The sequence below is a fragment of the Rhinolophus sinicus genome, chromosome 7 (assembly GCF_057876585.1).
Source record: "Rhinolophus sinicus isolate RSI-liver-muscle chromosome 7, RSI-T2T, whole genome shotgun sequence".
Lineage (NCBI taxonomy): Eukaryota > Metazoa > Chordata > Mammalia > Chiroptera > Rhinolophidae > Rhinolophus > Rhinolophus sinicus.
The window spans coordinates 56,636,313-56,652,500 of NC_142507.1; the positions used below are offsets into that span (position 1 = coordinate 56,636,313).

General features: G+C 41.5%; 1 long non-coding RNA gene across 1 annotated transcript in view; it reads right to left on the bottom strand.

Moving 5' to 3' along the window:
• The window catches only part of LOC148757817 (uncharacterized), a 25,508-nt gene extending 11,092 nt beyond the window's left edge, over nucleotides 1–14,416 (bottom strand). Inside the window, exons 1-2 of the long non-coding RNA XR_016021815.1 lie at nucleotides 14,066–14,416; nucleotides 12,122–12,210 (exon numbers count right to left, since the gene is read on the bottom strand). This is a non-coding gene — a long non-coding RNA (uncharacterized LOC148757817). The remainder of the gene's footprint in view (nucleotides 1–12,121; nucleotides 12,211–14,065) is intronic.
• Nucleotides 14,417–16,188: the final 1,772 nt, after the last annotated feature.

Below are 16,188 nucleotides of genomic sequence, written 5' to 3' on the forward strand. Positions count from 1 at the left end.
ACATAAAATATTTATTTTAACTGTGTTTCTGAAAATAAGTTTGTTATCTGTGTTATAAAATGTCAAGAAAATAGCTTCGGTAATAATTTATTTTGACCTCAAATTTTTAACTAATATGTGAGATAGATACAATGAAAATAAAAGATATTTATGTAAAGTTTTTAGCGATAATTATATTGTACATAAGCATTGAAAAGGTTTTCTACGTGTATTTGGTAATTTGAAACTTAATAGTTTTGCTATCTAAATTAATGATGGATATGCATTTAACGTCTGGACTATTTCCAAATAGGATAAAATAATGAAACACTGATTACTGAAAATAGATTTATCAACTTTTTGGTATTTATTGTAGAGGAACTAAATATATTGGTGTATTACTAAATATGTCTTCTGGTATATTAAAATTTTTGTGTGTGCTATGGGGATACATGTTTCTAGAAATTATTAATATGTTCATAATTATATCAATCTAAAGAATCCTGGTATAGGTACACAATTATTTACTTAGTTTTCACTGCTGATTAAGATGGACATTGGATTGTTTAGGCCTCTGCTGTTGTGAACAGCGCTGCCGTGGATTCATGTATCAGTGTTTGTTTGAACATCTGTTTTCAATTTTGGGGGGTCTACCTCTAGAAGTGGACTTGTTGTACCACATGGGAATTTTTTTATGGGTTAGAAATTCCCAACTATAGTGCACTCAGGCCACCATTTTACATGTTCAGAAGGAACATTTAAGGGTTCTAATTTCTCCACATTGTTGCTGCCGTTTGTTTTATTTTTCTCAATTATAGCCATTCTGTTTCATGTGAAGGGGTTTCACATTGTGGTTTTAATTTGTATTTCCATCATGGCTAATGATCTTTAACATTTTAGTGCCTGTTGACCGTTTTTGTGTCTACTATGGAGAAGGTTCTATTTGGGTCATTTAAAAATTAAATTCCTATGTCCCCAAGTTGCTCACACACTGAAGTGCCGCAAACTTAGAAGAGCATGAACCGGCACAGGAGCCCCTGTGACACTGGGAGGGTGACTCCTCAGCATCTTCACCATTCCCTTTTCTACCAATCAGATGTTGAAAAGACTTATTTAGTCATTAAAATATTAAGTAATTTGGGTAAACCTATAGACACAATTCTGCTAAGTGTTCTGCAATAAAAGCTTATGTTTGTAGACCTCTCCCCATTTCCCAAAGCCCTTTCTGTATGCACTACTCTATTTGATTTTTGATTACGGATTCAATCTCCTTATTTGTTACAGGTCTATTCAGATTTTCTATTTGTTTGAGATTTAGTCTTGGTAGGTGTTGTGTTCCTTGACATTTATCTAAGACCATTACTACATTTTTAAGAAATTCCACATACATCAAGATTATTTCCCACTGCGTACATATTCTGTGTAAACATGATTATAAATGGTTGCGTATATGCCATCTCACGTATATATCGTCTTTATAGACTTCCTCCCGTTAAATCTAGGTTGACTTCAACTATTTCTCTGCAATGAATATTCTAACACTGTCCACACATTTAATATCAGTTCCTCAGAGTATACTCCTAGCTGTAGAGTTTCTGTATAACTGGGTCTGTAAGCATTTTTTCCCGCTCTGACCACGTTTTTCTGAGGTGATGCCAGGAAGAAGACTAGACTCAAAGTTTAAATTACCAGTCAAGAAAAGAGAACAATGCATGCACACAATTTTCTCAGTATGTTTCTATTCCAGTTCCACTATCCAGTACACTATCTGCTCAATAGATGGGAAAATATGAGTATAAATATTAGTCTTGTCTAATAGCAATAAGCCTCAAGTACAACTTTATTTAAAAAAGTTTTACCATTATTTTTAATATGTTCACTCATGTGAGTTCTGAGTGTCATTATCAGAACAATGAATGGCACCTATTCCAGAGGCCTAATGCTGGAGTTCCCGCTCTCAGAACTGCTGCAGTCTCACATGAAGAAGTGACAATTAGAAAAGGAGCCACTCTGGGCTAAGTAACATAAAATATTTTTTCCCCCTGTGACTGACAAGAGAGCAGGCTGGTGATCAGAGGAGGGGTTGGACTTTGGGCCCCACCAGGCACCCCCACCCCACCCCCAGTAGTATGTTTTCGTTGGAAACAATCAGGTCAACCCAGGAGCTTGTTCTCTCTCATATGTAACATATATGAGTTCCCACGAGTTCCAATGAGACTACTGGCTATTCTGGTTTTCAGAAGGCCTGGATTCTAGTCCTTCTCTCCCTGAGTATGGGATTTAATTCACAGAGACTAAGGTCTCAAGACCCATGTGGCACAACCCTGCTGCTGGTCTGTGGTCATCAGTGTTTGGCGTTGGGTTGTATGTGTGCCAAATCTTGGTTGAGTTCATTCAGCCGCTACATGTGCAGACTCAGCACCAGCCCTTCTGGGCTCACTGGTACCCAAGATGCTTTTCTGGAAGGAAAATCTGACCCAGACCTAAGACAGCCTCCTGCTGCCCTCCCCTCCCTCCGGCTGCTGTGCTGCGTTCACAGGAGTAGCACTGAGCCCCAACTTTGAGAGGTCAGCATGTCTGGGACTTGGCCTTACTTGGCACAAGTCATATGTGCGGCTTTTGGAAATATTGTAATTTTGGAAATACCTCCCCTTACACTGTTAACATTCCTGGGCTGATCCACCGCCTTGTGAGCCCCTGGTTTTCCAGTTGCTTTGGTTACAGTAAAAGCAGCCATCATTCTGGGCTTCAGATCAGGCCTTTTCCTAATCCACCGAACCTTACTTCCATCATGAGCTGTGCTTTCTGGGTGATACAAAAACATGAGACACTTAGATAAATGTAACGAAACGAGGATGGTCTGTACAGTGAGAAGTATAAAATGTCTCCCTTATAACTCATAAGTTATGTAGTAAGACAAACAAACAAACAAAAAAAAACAAACAAAAAAAAACCACAATAAAAATATGTTACCAGATGCTTCACTTAAAAGAATATATAGGACTGACTGTCCATTAAACCCATGTAAAGAGGCTCAGCATTCATTAGTCACTACGGAAATGGAAATGAAAAGCCAAGGAGCTAATACTTCATAGTCAGTAACAGAACTAAGATAAAAAGCGTAATAATTGCTGAGTACTGGAGCGAATAGAAACCTCATCCATGGCTGATGGGATTATGAAATAGTGCAGCCTGTATGGAAAACAGTTTGGCATGTCTTTAAAATGCTAAACGTACAGTTATATGATTCATCAAGTCCATTTATCGAATTGAAACCCTATGTCCATGTAAAGAACAGATGTCACGTATAATAATTCACAACACGTGACTGGATAAACAAATCGGGGTATAGCCACATAATGGAATTCTACTCAGCAATAAAATGTGACAAACTAATGACCACTAAACTGCATGGTTAAATGTGAAAAGCATTCTAAGTAAAAGAAGTGAGACACACAAGAGTACACACTCTGTGACTCCCGTATATGCCATTCTAAAACAGATAATGTCTAATGACAACAGGTAAGTCCCTGGTTGTCTGCGGCTGGGGGTGGGAGAGCAACGGACTGCAAACAGGACCACCATGGAGCCACTGGGAGCGATCTGTCTGTTGATGGTGGTGGTTCCGTGACTATTCATTTGCTAACACTTTAAATGGACCCAGTTTGCTCTCTGTAAATTGTACCCTCAGTAAAGCCGATTTTAAGAAATACTCAGAAAAACAGGGATTTTTGGGAAACAAATCTTCAGCTCCAAGTGAATGCTCACAACAAGTTGTACTCATCATTGCTTATTTTAAAAACTACAGACACCGGACTGTGAGGTGCCCCGTCTGCTGAGCCCTTTACTGCGTTATTTCTATCTATAACCGTACGAGGAACATAATATTCTCCCCCCTCTAGTTAAGTGAACTAGAGTTTGGAATTTTTAAGTAATTTGCCCAAATGCAAACAGCTAGTAATGGCGAAGCTTCAATGACAAAATAACTGGCTAGTGTGTGGCTGGTCTCAATACTACAATGCCTGGCACATGGCATAGCATCTTATAAAATCAGCTATTCTAACTGAAAAAGTAAATATGCCCTACCATCGTTATTCTCTTGGGCGAATAACAATTCTCTCTGAAAAACCACTCAGAGCTCCCTCGAATACTGTTCCGTCTCCCTCCGTCATTGTGTTGATGACATAATAACTTAAAATGCAACGGCTACTAAGTTGAAATTAGAATTTGAAGGGAAGAAAGTAATGTTTCAAACATCTTGTGGCATGTGAGTTACACGCACCATCTCGTTTAAATTTCACGGTAAATCTGCTCATATGTACTAACTTCCACTTCATAAGCTCAAAGTGATCTGGGCCAGGTTGCACAATAAGAAATGTTGGGGCCAGGGTTCACACCCAGATCACTTTGGCTCCATAATCCAGAGGCTGAACTATTTTATGAAACTCCTTGCTGCCACGTCTGGCTAAGGATCTTGGCAATTTACTAAGAGGAATGGGAAAGCCCTGACGAATTAAAAAACCCCAGCATCACAGTGTCCAAAGCTATAGGCACATGGGGGGTCAATGTATCTTAACATTCATCCCTTCATTAAGCACACACTGATGAAACCCATGGCACTGGCTTTCCTGTTCATTGGCAGGCAATGAAAGAAATTGATTTAGTTAACTTTGTCCTTAGCCCAGTTCCAAACTAACTATGTTGCTAGTGTCTCAGCAGCTGTATAGGAATCAAGCAAAAACAAAGTAATGGTGTATAAAACAGCTATTGGTTGCAGTTGGCAAGTTATTCCAAGAATGAGATGAATTTAAGAGATGGATGGCAAGGGAATAGAGATTCCACAGATTTTGGGCTTCGAACAGTTTGAAAGACCAACCGCTTTTGGTTACGTCCATCAGCAATTACAGTTTAGATATTTTTAGTGATAAAGTTCACTCAATCACACAGTCCTATGGAAAAAGATTAGATTTAGTATGTATCACCTTATAAATAAATGAATTCTATCCTGACTGTCTGTTAAGCATTGAATTGTGTCCTCCCAAAAGTCACGCTCGGAAGTTATATCCCCCAGGCCCAGAATGCGGCCTTTTTTGGAGAAAGGGTCTTTACAGAGGTCATCAAGGTAAAGTGAGGTCATTAGATCACCAATCCGATACCTCTGTTCTTATTTTTTAAAAAAGGAGAAATGTGGACACAGACACACATAGAGTAAAGATGATGTGAAGACACAGATAGAAGACAGGTCTACGAGTGAAGGAGACAGGCCTATAACACATCCTTCGCTCACAGCCCTCAGAAGGAACCAATGCTACCAACACCCTGATTATGGGCATATAGTCTCCAGAACTGTGACACAATACATTTTTTTTTAAGTCCACACTATGTGGTACTTGTTACAGCAGGCCTAGGAAACTAAGGCACTGCTTTATTTAACATTGCAGCTACTCCACTGGCACTGTCAATCCCCTTTACTTGGTTATTTCTAGTTTTTCCAGAGTACTTGTTACCTTTAAAAAAATCAATATTTATATCATGTATTGTGTTCCCCGCCTCAATGAATTTATCACAAGGAACATTAGTTACCGATGTATCTTCTGTGCCTAGTAATCGTGGCAGGCTCATACCAGGCATTTGAGAAATATTTCTCAAGTGTTGAATGAATCAATGACGACATCAACCTTCATCCAGTGAATCACAAATGGGGAGGTGTCATACATTTACCACCAACCAATAAGTAAAGACACAGTCATCTTTTAGCAAAGAGGAAGGGGAGAGGATAGTCCTTGGATAATGAAGACACCGTGCTTGGCACATGGAGATACATCCTAACAGACATCACAATATACATAAAGGGTGGTATATGTCGAAGTGGGTAATCAGAGTCTAAAATATCATGCAAGACCAAAGGAATTAAAATAACCGAGACCACTTTGAAGAAGAATAAGAAGTGTTTTGACCTACTACTTGTCACGGCTCACCGTAATGCTGTAAGAACGAGACAGTGATGTATTGGCCTAGGGTAATTCACCAGGACTTGGCAAACAATAGATCATAGTCCACATCTGTCCTGCTGTCTACTATATTTCTCCCCCACTGTGTTATTATGAAAAATTTCACACATACAGAAAAGACGAAAGAATTTTACAGTTATCACTGATAATCCCAGATTTAACATATTTGTTGGATTTCCACCGATTATTTGCATTATTTCCCTTGATTTGCAAAAACTATAGTCAGTAAAACTATTGCCACTCATTATGCATCAAGCAAATGGTACTAGAGTTGATTAATCAGTAGCTATGTTATTATTCTTCATGACCACATTCACAGTTTTAAGAAATGTGACATATTTCACTTCAGAATGTCCTTAATGGAGCATTAAAAAATAATTTTATACGATCTCAACTTTTGATTACCTGTCTTATAATATCTATGTAACAAATATTCTACAATTTGTATTTAAATTGTCCCCAGAAAGAGCACTTGTGTGATCATAAGATTTGGAAGCTCAACTTTGCATGAAGGAAAATTCATGCAAAATAAATAACAGCGTTTCTTGTCAATATAAAACTGAGCTTCAAATGAAAAACAGAATTTTGGAAAAGTTGTATCTGCCACTGTGAATGTCACAGCTTCCAAGTACTTAAGACTGACGATAGTGATGAATATGATTATTGATGTAAAATGAAATGTGTTCACATTCGTGAGATCTGCATAGGTCATCGAACCCATAGTTTTTTGAAATAACCAGTGCATGATGTTACAAAATCATGCACGAAACTACGATTTAAAGTGCACGTTAGACCAATGGATTGTAATATAATACAGCAAAAAAAGTTTGCCTGTGTAAAAAAAATACAGACCCTCGCCCAAGACTGGAATGGGGAGGGCATGTAGGGGGAGCTCTCACTGCTACACGGATGACAAAGCCCTACAGGAAGAGCCCCTTAGTTATCACAGCTCTCCAAACTCCTAGAAAAGAATCTCTGCTTTTCTGTTGGGGACTGGCAGCACAGCTGTCCACGGCTGCATGTCCTGGGTGGGAATTCTCCCTTTTCCCCCAAATAAACCTTTTTTTTGGTTGTCGAAGGAATATCTAGTTGACTTTTTGTTTAAGGTCAACATCTGTATGATCTCAGACTGTACATTGCTAGTAAAGGATCCTTTGTTCAGTTTTTACTGTCTAAGAGCAATATCCACAGTTAATGGATAAGTATATTAAACTACCTGTCCTTTTTCAACTACATACTTGGGCGTGTCCATATTTCCTTAATGCATTTCCACAAGTACAAGATGTAGATTGAATGCAGAAGATACCATGAGACTCCAGCTAGTTTCTATTAAGCCTGGCATTTAAAAGATTGTCTTCTAGGGCAATGGAAATGTTGTAAATCTTGATGAGATGACTGTTGAAAAACTATCAAATTACTCAAAATCTTTGAGGTTAAAAAATTGCTCTCTTTTTAGGAGAGTTAGTGAAGTATAATATCTATATTCCATACAATTCATCATTTTAAAGTGTATCATTGTTTCACTTTCAGCATAATCGTTCCCATTTAATTATGGATGATACATTTACAGACCCCCAATGGATGCCTGAAACCTCAGATAGTACTGAACCATACCTATATATTCACTTAAAGGAAGAACTTTATGGCTTTTCTTTGGTGTGTCAGAATTGCCAGCATCACTATTGTTGTACTTTGGAGCCATAATTAAGTAAAACGAGGGTCACTGGAACAAAAGCACTGCAGTACCGCTGCAGTCCACCTGATAACCCAGGTGACTAATACGCAGGGAAAATATATAGCGTGTGTACGCTGGAGAAAGGCATGATTTACATCCTGGGTGAAAAAGTACGTAATGTCACTGGATGTCATCATGCTTCTCAGAACACTGCATTTTAAAACTTAAAATTTTTTTAGTGGAATTTTCCATGTAATAATTTTGGACCAAAGTTGACCACGGAAAGTGAGAAAACATGGATCTAGGGGACCCCGGTATTCACACAGTTGTGCAAATCTCACCACTGTGAAATTCCAGAACATTATCATCACTCCAAAATGAAACCCTGTCGCCATTCACAGTGACTCCATTCCTTCCCCTATCCCCTAGGTACCATTACTCTACTTTGTATTTTTAGGAGTGTACTTAATCTGGACATCTGTATAAACCCATATAAAGAGAAGCATTCTATCGGTGGCCTTTTCTATCTGGCCGTCATTTAGCGTTCTGTCAAGGTTGTTTTGCGTTGGTCTGAGCTGGTCTGTCACGATGCTATTGCCTATGGACGCCTGGGGTCCTTGTCACTTGTCGTGAGCCGCTGTAGATATTTCCCTGACCTGAAGCAATGTGGCCGGACCCGCCCTTGTTATTACTATGATTGTAAGAATGACCTCATCAACAACTATCAGGAAACTATGAGGGGGCAAAAAAACAAGGTTTATAATTTATAGCCCGTGGAAGGTCTGACTGTCCCTGGCCACACGGTAAGGTCCTGGGTATAGAGGGAGTGCACGTGCAGACCTGCGTTTCTGCCTTTGTAGGGGCAGATGTTGGGAGTACCTTGGGTTTCAGAGATTCACTCTTTATTGGGTCACTCTACCAGGCAGAAATTTAGGTAAACTTGGGCTTTTTTAAAGGGGAAGTTTATGGGTGAGGCAGCCTGGCTCTCTCTGTGACTGTGTACCCGCGCAAGTGTATTTTAGATGGATGGTTTAAAGTTGGTGCCTCAGCAACCAAAAGCTTAATGCCCAACAGTTACATTACAGTAAAACAAAACTGAACTAATTTTCAGGCACTTATACCACAAAAGCTCATCTCTGTAGTTAGGTTATTTATCAGTTTATTTTTTTTATGGCTGAAAATAGACTTGAACACACCCTTCCCCATAGAAAACACCAATGGGCAAAAAACACACTCAAACAGATGTTAAACATTATTACTCGTGTAAATGAAAATTGAAATCACAATACGATACCCCTTTCACACACAGTAGAATGGCTATGGTTTTGAAATCACTGGAAAGTAGTAATTCTAAACAACCATGTCAACACCACACCGAAATAGTGGAAAAGACATCCCAGTGTATTACACAGCACAAGCCCTACGCAGACCCAGTTCTCCAAAAGAGGTGAAGCTAACTGCCCTTGGCGTAAGAGGCACTGTGGGGAGACCGTATTAGCGCCTTGGGTAACGTGGATGATCTGGGCTTTGGAAGACAGCAAGATTTCTAATTCCAGTTTTCCATATCACTATTCCAAAAACCACCTATATTAACCAAAACAGGGTGGTATTGGCATAAAATCAAACACGGAGATCAGTGGAGCAGAATCCAGCCAAATTTGAAGCAGCAGAAACGACACTGGGAATATGGGACAGCTGTATGCAAAACAACAGCACTGAACGCTATTTTACGCCACAAATAAAAACCAACAATTTTCACTACTATGTCTTTTCAGTGCTGGGCCCTCTAGTGGCCAACACTGGCCAACACACCTCCCGCGAACAGCAGAGTTGGCATAGTCTCCTTACCTTTGGCTCTCGTTCGTGCCTCCCGGGGAGACAGAGAGGTAAAGCAGGTACAGAAGGAAATCCCACGTCGTGTCCCAGCCGGAGAGCGTCCAGGATAGATACAGTGAAAAAACCAGTTACCTCACAGAAGATACCACTGCAGGACACGAAAGGCATCATGGCGTCTGTCACGGCAGAGGCCTCTCTTCTGATTCTCTAGCGGCCCCAGCTCTGGTGTGACCCTCTGCTCTCATGAGATTCCCACGACCATGTTTATTGTGCAAACTGCTGTTCTCCCTTGACTCCAGTGGCCATGTTTCACGCGCGAACCTCTGCTCTTGCGCGATTTTGGCGGCCATATTTTTCACGTGTAAGTGCTGTTGGGAGATACCGGCGGCTGTGTTTGTGGTGAGATTTCGGCAGCCATATTTTAATGCGGAAGTGCTGTCGGGAAATCTCAGCAGCCATATTTATCGCGAGGTTTCGGCGCCATATTTTCCCGCGAAAGTGCTGTCGGGAAATCTCGGTGGCCATTTTTATCGCGAGATTTCGGCGCCATATTGTCCCACGAAAGTACTGTCGGGAAATCTCGGCGGCCATATTTATCGCGAGATTTCGGCGCCATATTTTCCCACGAAAGTATTGTCGGGAAATCTCGGCGGCCATATTTATCGCGAGATTTCGGCGCCATATTTTCCCACGAAAGTACTGTCGGGAAATCTCGGCGGCCATATTTATCGCGAGATTTCGGCGCCATGTTTTCCCGCAAAAGTGCTGTCGGGAAATCTCGGTGGCCATATTTATCGCGAGATTTCGGCGCCATATTTTCCCCGAAAGTGCCGTCGGGAGATCTCGGTGGCCATATTTATCGCGAGATTTCGGCGCCATATTTTCCCGCGAAAGTGCTGTCGGGACATCTCGGCGGCCATATTTATCGCGAGAGTTCGGCGCCATATTTTCAAGCGAAAGTGCTCTTGGGAGATCTCGGCCATATTTATCGTGAGATTTCGGCGCCATATTTTACAAGCGAAAGTGCTCTCGGGAGATTTTGGTGGCCATATTTTTCACACGGAAGTGCTCTTGGGATATTTCAGAGGACAAGTTTCTAGTGTGAAACTCTGCTGTCCCGAGATTCTGACAGCTATGTTTCTGTTGCCTAATTGCTCTCAGGAGACTCTGGCAGCCATGTTTCATTTACCCGTGCCCCTCACATGCAAAAAGAACACAGACGTAAGCTCTGAGAAAGAAGACATCTCCTTAAGTGTCAAGGCCGGCTAACGCCTCAAATTTTTAAAAAGGTAGCCCAGCAGCCATTTTCACACACGGTTTTTACACAAACCACACTTCAGGGAGAGTCTGGCAGGAAACCGCCTGCCTCCCACAGTGCACTGCACATGAACGATGTCTCTCAGGGGCAAAGCAGACAGGACCAGACAACGCCGGAGGTCATGGAGGAACGTAGAGCAGAAGTGTCTAGCCAGAGAGGGAACTCACCTCAGGGTCTCTTCTACTTAAGGCTCCGATGATCCATAATTGAGCTGTAACACTACTGAGCCGCTCCACAGCTATGCTATTCTCACAGCAATGCTGTATCACAATAGAGCTATTTGCACTGAATACAATTTCCATCTTCACCACAACCCCAATTTGGGGATTCCTTTTGACATTGAATCATGGTAAACGATCATAGTTTGACAGACACCTGCTGCCAATGCTAGATTCGGGACACACATCCTGTGTTCCCGAATCTGTACTGGGTACCTAACCATTTTTCCAACGCTGGACAACAGACCCCGGGACATCGATCGGATGTCGCAGAGTAGAACCGGACCCCAATTTGAGCCAGTCTCAAAGCCAGAACACAAGCTAGACACCACGGATGCTGGACACCAACCGCCAGAGCCTCACATGTGATGCCGGACCATGGATACTAGGTTGCAGACGTCAAACCTTGGAGCCAGAGCTGTACATATCCCACACACATGGGCCCAGACTTGAAGCTGGACCCAACCAGTCTGGAACCCCGGATATCAGATGCAGAGCCCGACTAGGGACCGAACCCTGAAATCTGAGCACAGAAAGAATCTAGTGCTATAGAAAATTTTCCATAACTTTGTAATAACTGCATAGTAATCTATTTGAAACAACCACATCAATACTATGCCAGAAAAGCAGAACACATCCAAGTCTGTCAGAGGGGATAAGACCTATGCAGACCCAACTCTCCCAAAGAGGTGAAGCTAATTAGAGGCACTGTTGGGAGACTGTATCAGTAGGCACTGTGCCTCGGGTGACGTGGGTGACCTGGGATACGGTAGACATAATCAGATTTTTATTTCCAGTGTTCCAGATCACTAGACCACGAAGTATAGTAGCAAAAACAGCGTGGCATTGGCATAAAACCAAAGACAGATCATAGAGCATAAAGGAGCCCATGACTGAACTCACATAAACGGCACTATTAACACTGGACAGCCACATGCAAAAAAATCAGCACTGAATACTTACTGATACCACAAAAAAAACCATGATTTTTCACACCAATTCCTTTCTATGCCTCGTTTTCAGATAACAGATAAGCTTTTCCCCACCTCTCAGCAGACTATACACACAGGAAGATTCTCCTTACCTTTTTCTTCTTTTCCACAGTTCCTGAAGAGATACTGAAGTAAAGCAGGTACAAAAGCACGTTCCACCTCGTCTTCGAAGACATAGTACCTGCAGGGTAGATAAAGAGGTTTACCAAGTTCCCTCCAAACAGGTTTGGATATTCTCTGAGCTAAGAGGTAAAACTGACGTCTGCTTTGTTAAATACAAAGAGAATTTTTTATTAGCTTCACGCGTTTAGAGAATGGTACAAACTGCAGACTACTGAACCTAAAACATTATAATGCAGATGCCCCTTTTTCTACCTTTTGACTTAAAGCTGCAGATGATCCACCTTTTATGTTAAAAATGTGACTATGATATATTATGAAAAACTTTTCACTTATTGAAGGGCACATCAGTTATCTCAGTAAGGTCAAAGCCCCATTGAATTGCCCAGACTGTAATTGCACGACAGTTACCAAGAAAAATAGTAGAAGCACCCATTCTATGCATAGATATTGATGTCTAAAGTTCATCATTTTTGAAGACAAAGTAGAATAACCAATGCTTCCTACCCCCTGCATTTGGTTCACTGTTTTTACAGGAGCATCACAGAAAGATCACAGACCATTCAATAGCCTACATGAAGCCGGTCACGATTTGCCCTTGTGTAATTTAACTGTATCATTTTCTGTAACACATTTACTATCCTGGAGGGGTGAGGCCCTATGAATGTATGTGGGGCCTGGAACTTCCAATCTCCCATCACTTTTCCCGTTTCACACATCTCTGCAAATTGCTAACTCCAAATATGTACACTTTCACATTAAGTACATTCTTTAGATGACAGGCATCACTGTAGTATTTATATGAGCATCACCACGAACGCGTGAATGATGCCTTGTGCTAGGACATCTCCAGGTGATAGATTTTCTGCACCATTATAGTTTTCTGTGGTCACGGTGATATGTCCAGTCTCACTGACAGAAATATCACGATGTGATGCATTTCTAGAGACATAGAATGCAACCGAATGAAGACCTCAAAAATCAATGCATCCACCTTCAGTCATTTGTCATAGGAGGAAACCATTCATTTAGGTAAAGAGTCTTTTCAAAAAAATGGTGATGGGCAATGGAGTATCCCCAGGTGTAGGAATCAAATCGTGCCCTTAACTTACACCCTAAAATACTGACTTGAGATAGATCAAAGTCTTACATGTATGAGATTAGATTAAGAAAGCTAAAAGAAAACATCGTGATGAATGTCTGACGTAGGAGTTGACCATGGTTTCTTTAATCTGACACCAAAGCAGAAGTAATGAAACAAAAGATGGAAAAATTATATTTCCTCAATATTAAAAACTTGTGTACCAAGAGAAGCTATGCAGCTGCATTATTTGAGTGCAGACATAGTACCTGTAATGCTATTCAAAGTTTTCACGTTTGAAATTAACGGAAAGTAAATTACAATTCTACACAACAATGTCAAAACCAGACCATGAAAGCAGAAAGACATGCATTTCATAGAGTCCAAGCCCTATGCATATCCAAGTTCACTCAAGGAGGTGAAGCTGTTCACCCCTGTTGCAATCACCGTGTTATTAAAAGTCAATGTGTGAAGACTACATCAGCAGCCGTTGGGCCTCAGGTGACGTGAGTAACTAGAAATGTGTCAGCAGACACAGCAGGAGTTTCAATGGACTCATCCAGGTAACTCGAGAAAAGACAAAAAATCATAAGCAAAACAGTGGAATCGACATAAACCACATACATCAAGGAAGCAAAATGGAGCTTAAAATGAAACCTACACGAATGGCAGTGAAAACAATAAACAGCCGCTCGTAGAACAATGACACTAAACCCTGTCTCGCTTCACATAACAAACACCAGCCCTGGTCCCACACCCGGCCCGGCCTCCGCTCTGTCCGCCGGGGCTCAACACCCCCTTCAGCGACTCGGCAGCACAGGAAGCTCCTCCTTACCTTCTCTTCCCTCGTCCAGTGTTTCTCTGGGAAATACTGAGAGAAGCAGGTACAGAAGGCAGTCGATGCCGTCCCCAGAGCAGCAGTGTCTCCACGGCAAACACCGAGCTAAGCAAAGCTCTCAAAACAAAGTACACCTCCGGTCGCGGGTAAACATCCTGGCGTCTCTCGCTCTCCTGGATCTCGCGTGAATATGGTCCGTGGCTCTCACGCAGGGCTCGATCTCGGATCTCGCGAGATTAAAGTTAGGGATAGGGTGAAAGTTTACGGTTTATGTTTAAGCTTAGGGTTAGTGTTAAAGTTTACAGTTCAGGGGTAGGTTTAGATGTTGGGTTTAGGGTTAGGGTTTGTGGTTTTTTTTTTTTTGAGTGTTTTTTTTTTTAAATTTATTGGGGGTGAAAATTAGTAAAATTAGATAGATTTCAGGTGTACAATTCTGTATTACATCATCTGTAAATCCCACTGTGTGTTCACCACCCAGGGTCAGTTCTCCTTCCATCACCATATATTTGATCCCCCTTACCGTCATCTACAACCCCCCCGGCCCCCTTACCCTCTGGTAAACACTAAAGTATTGTCTGTGTCTGAGTTTTTGTTTCTCATTTTTTTTCTTGTGCTATCAGCATTTGGATTTGGTTTCAGGGTTTGGGGTTTGGTTGGGGATGCTTTTTGGGTATGAGGTTTATGGTATAGGGGTTCAGGGTTCGGGCTAGGGGTGTGGGTTTTGGGGTTTGGTGTTCCATTTTGCGGTTTAATTTTGGGGTTTGTGTTTGTGACCTATTTTGGGGTACATGTCTTTGGGGTTCGTGGTACAGGTTTTGGGGTTCATGGTTCTTGGATCATATTTAGAGGTTTCGGTTTGGTTTCGGTGATCTTGTTCTGATTTGAGTTTCTGGGTACATGATTTTGGGGTTCACGGGTTCAGGGTTAGGGTATAGAGGTTTCGGTTTCATGCTCTGTTTAGGGATTGTGTTTTGGCTCTTGTTTTGGGGTAACGGTTTTTCTGGGTTCAGGGTTTGGGTCTCGGGGTTCAGAGGTTCGTGGTTGAGGTTTACGGCTTTGTGTTTGGGGTTAGGGATTTGGTTTGGTTCTTGTCTCTTGTTCTGGTTTGAGTTTCTGGGTACAAGATTTTGGGGTTCAGTGTTCAGGGTTCGGGTATCGTGTTTATGGTTTTGGGAATCGGTTTCAGGGTTCATTTTTGTTGTTTGTGTTTGTGTTCGATTTTTGGGTACTGATTTTCGAGTTTCAGGGGTTCCGGATTCAGTTTTGGTGTTTGGCCTTTAGGTTTGGGTTCAGGGTTCACATTTGGATTCAGGTTTTGGAGTACAGAGTTTAGGGGCTTGGGGTTAGGGGTTTGGGTTTCGGGATTGTGTTTAAGTTTCTGGATTTCAGGTTTTTTTTGGGTTTAAAGTTCATATGAAAGGGGTTATGATTGAAGGGTTCTGGGTTTGGGTTAGAAGTTTTGGTTTTTGGGTTATGGTTTGGTTTAAGGTTTGTTTTGGGGTATGGAATTTAACTTTAAGTTCAGGTTTCAGGTTTCTATTTAAATTTCTGGGTAAAGGTTCATGTGCTTAAGGTAGGGATTTGGGTTTATGGGTTCGACTTCAGGGTACACGGTTCAGAGTATCAGTGTTAGTTGTTCATGGTTTCAGGGAATTTGTATTCATGGGTTAGGGTTAGGGTTGTTAGGGTTGTTAGGGTTGTTAGGGTTGTTAGGGTTAGGGTTGTTAGGGTTAGGGTTGTTGTTAAGGTTAGGGTTGTTGTTAGGGTTAGGGTTGTTAGGGTTAGGGTTGTTAGGGTTAGGGTTGTTGTTAGGGTTAGGGTTGTTAGGGTTAGGGTTAGGGTTAGGGTTGTTGTTAGGGTTAGGGTTAGGGTTAGGGTTGTTGTTAGGGTTAGGGTTAGGGTTGTTGTTAGGGTTAGGTTAGGGTTAGGTTAGGGTTAGGGTTGTTGTTAGGGTTAGGGTTGTTGTTAGGGTTAGGGTTGTTGTTAGGGTTAGGGTTGTTGTTAGGGTTAGGGTTGTTGTTAGGGTTAGGGTTAGGGTTGTTGTTAGGGTTAGGGTTGTTGTTAGGGTTGTTGTTAGGGTTGTTGTTAGGGTTAGGGTTAGGGTTAGGGTTGTTGTTAGG